General features: G+C 55.4%; 1 long non-coding RNA gene across 1 annotated transcript; it reads left to right on the forward strand.

Annotated features, from left to right (window-relative positions):
* The first annotated feature begins 219 nt into the window (after nt 1–219).
* LOC115300860 lies at nt 220–2,077 on the forward strand. The gene is made up of 3 exons (XR_003912891.1): nt 220–303; nt 1,293–1,471; nt 1,852–2,077. It is a non-coding gene; the product is annotated as an uncharacterized LOC115300860 (long non-coding RNA).
* The last annotated feature ends 545 nt before the right edge of the window (nt 2,078–2,622 follow it).

Consider the following 2,622-nt stretch of genomic DNA (forward strand, 5'->3'; position numbering starts at 1 on the left):
GGACCTTCAAGTCCTGTCAGTAAAGAGCAGGTGCAGATTTCAGTCAGGAGGGAATTAAGTAACTTGAAGGCACAGTGGATAAGAGTCCAGCAGAAAGGCATTAAGGAAGGGTTGTGTTCTGGCTGAGGAGGCTTCAAATCCGGGAGTGTAGGCAAATGAAAAAAACTTAAACTGTTTCGTTCACAAGGATTGTGTTCCATTTGACCAGTGGAGACAAAACAGCACAGGGGATCCCTCGTAAGACGAAGAATGGGAGTTCGGAGGATCTGCGTCTGCTCCATCACAGGCTAACGAGGGGGCACCGTGAGTCTCAACTAAGTCATACGGGGAAGGATGGCAGTGAACTGTAATGGTCTTTTCTGGAACAAAAAGGGGTGGGGTTCCTTTAACCCTAGCAGTTCTCCAGGATCACAGATGTAGGAAACATTCGACGTTGTCCGTCCCACCCTAAAAATTGAGTTGGATCCTCTGGGAAGTCTGGAACTAACACAATCAGGGCTCTCAGCAGAGCGGGCGCCCCATGGGAGCTGCCCTCAGCAGGGCAGAAGGGACCCCCCACCCTGAGCTCTGGTGGGAGGGACCAGAGGCGGGCCAGGGGTTTTCCCAGCCCAGAAGCAGGATTCCTGGGAATGCGCTGCTCCTAGCTCAGGGCTTAGCTTCCCTCCTCCCTCCTCCCCTCCCCTCCCAGCTCCTGGCCACCCCCTTCCCTGCCTGCCACACAGCTGTTTTGCCAACATTGCTGCCTGATTATCTTTCAAGTGGCTTCTTGGAGCAGATGTTCCGGCTCCTTCCTGCATCGAAAACAAACAGGCGCTGTGTTGTCATTTGCTCTCCTGGGGAAAATCCCTCTGCTGCTGCAGATTCTTCTTGAGAGGTTCAGGGACTTCTGTGAAGTCTCTCTGGCTGCTCCTCACCAGGAATCTGCCTCCAGTTGGATGACAGGGTTCCTCAGGTCTTCCGAGGTGCATGTGGCCCTCACAGGCGTGGGCTGGAGGGGTGCATTTGTAACAGAAGCAAACCCCGACGGGGGTGGGGGTGGGAGGGGGAAAGCAAGGGTGGGCCTCCCTCCTGTCACCGTTTAACCTTTTGAAAAACATACACATCTCAGCCCCTTTAATTCTGAAAGATTCCCCCCAGGGGTTTGTCCCCAGTTGAAACATCTCTGTTTTGTTTCCAGGAGCCTCACCAACAAGGCAATGTTGTTGGCTCACTCTTTGAGGTTTGCGTTATGAAAGCAATGGATTTTCAGTTTCTTTTGCAAGAATACACAAGTTGAATGTGTCTTTCCAAAGGTGCCCATTTCATCACCTTACCCTATTGAGAATCAGGGCTCTGGGTCCCCTGGGCAGCTGCTTGGAGAGTGGTCAGGATGTCCTGTGAGAAGCCAGGAAGGCCCTCTGGCCAAAACGTAGCTGTCTTTTCAACTTGCTGTGTGTGGAGAAATTGCAGCCTTAGCCATTCCCTCTAAGAGGTGAGGCCTGGGGACACAGGTGGCTGTGGGTCCTTTAGCACCTCATGGGTGGCTATAGCCTGATAACAGAGACCTGCCTGGGGAGGGAGACAGGGCACCAGGGTGGGGGGTATGAGGGGGGTGGGAGTGGCATGCTGCTCCCGGAGGGGAGGAAGGTGGGAAAATTCTGGAAGCCATCCTGGTACATGCTGAGAAATGACCTGACCACCAGCAGGTCCACTACCTACAGCGGGGGAGGGGTGGGGGTGGGGGGGGGCTCTGGGGCTGCGACCAGGGAGCGTAAAATCACAGGTGCAAATCTGATCTGTCCCCAGACGTTCATGAATTTGGATAACAGATCTTGCTGTCGTCCATTTCACTCCCCTGCTTTGTTGTTCCAGCGTCCCCCTCCAGCCCCCTCAGTTCCTGCCCTGCTCCACGCCGCCTGGCGCAACATGGCCCGGAGGCGTGCCCGCTGCCGCAGCTCGTGTGCGTGTCCTATGCTCGTCCTGCGTGGCCGAGTCGGGCTCCGTGGACCACCTGGGCCTGATACCGCCTCCTCTCCCGGCCTCTGAGATGCCCACCCTCTCCTGATCTTCCTTTTCTGTCGCCTTTGCGGACGTGCAAATGCCCAGGTTTCTGAGTGACAGACCCTCTGTTGTCTGCTCTCTCCCCGGGCCAGTGTTGCGCACACGTTAGACAGCACGCAAACCCTCTGGGGTGACTGCCAAACATGCGGACTCCTGAGCCGCACCCCTAGAGATTCGTCTCGGCGGCCTGGGGGCCCTGAGATTTGCATGTTCAACAGGCGCCCCGAGGGAGTCCGATGCTGGGAGTCCTCGGAACACGCTTTGATGAAGTTCCGCCTTGCACTACCGCATGTATGATTTTATCTAATCCCCAGGCACCGTGCCGTCTTCATATGCTGACAACTCCTCAGTTGGTATCTCCGGCTCGGATCGTCCTCAGAGCTCCAGGCCTGTGTTTCCGAACCTACTCGACATCTTTATTTGGATGCCACCCAAGCTGCTGAACCTTAGGATTCCCGAAAAGAAACTCGACTTTCCTTCCCAGAATATCTCTCCTTAGCTTTATCTCAGGAAGTAGAAGGACCAAACCAGGAGCCCCAGGGGCTCCTTGTGATTCCCCTTTGTGCCTACCCCATGTCCCAG

The sequence above is a fragment of the Suricata suricatta genome, chromosome 9, assembly GCF_006229205.1.
Source record: "Suricata suricatta isolate VVHF042 chromosome 9, meerkat_22Aug2017_6uvM2_HiC, whole genome shotgun sequence".
NCBI lineage: Eukaryota > Metazoa > Chordata > Mammalia > Carnivora > Herpestidae > Suricata > Suricata suricatta.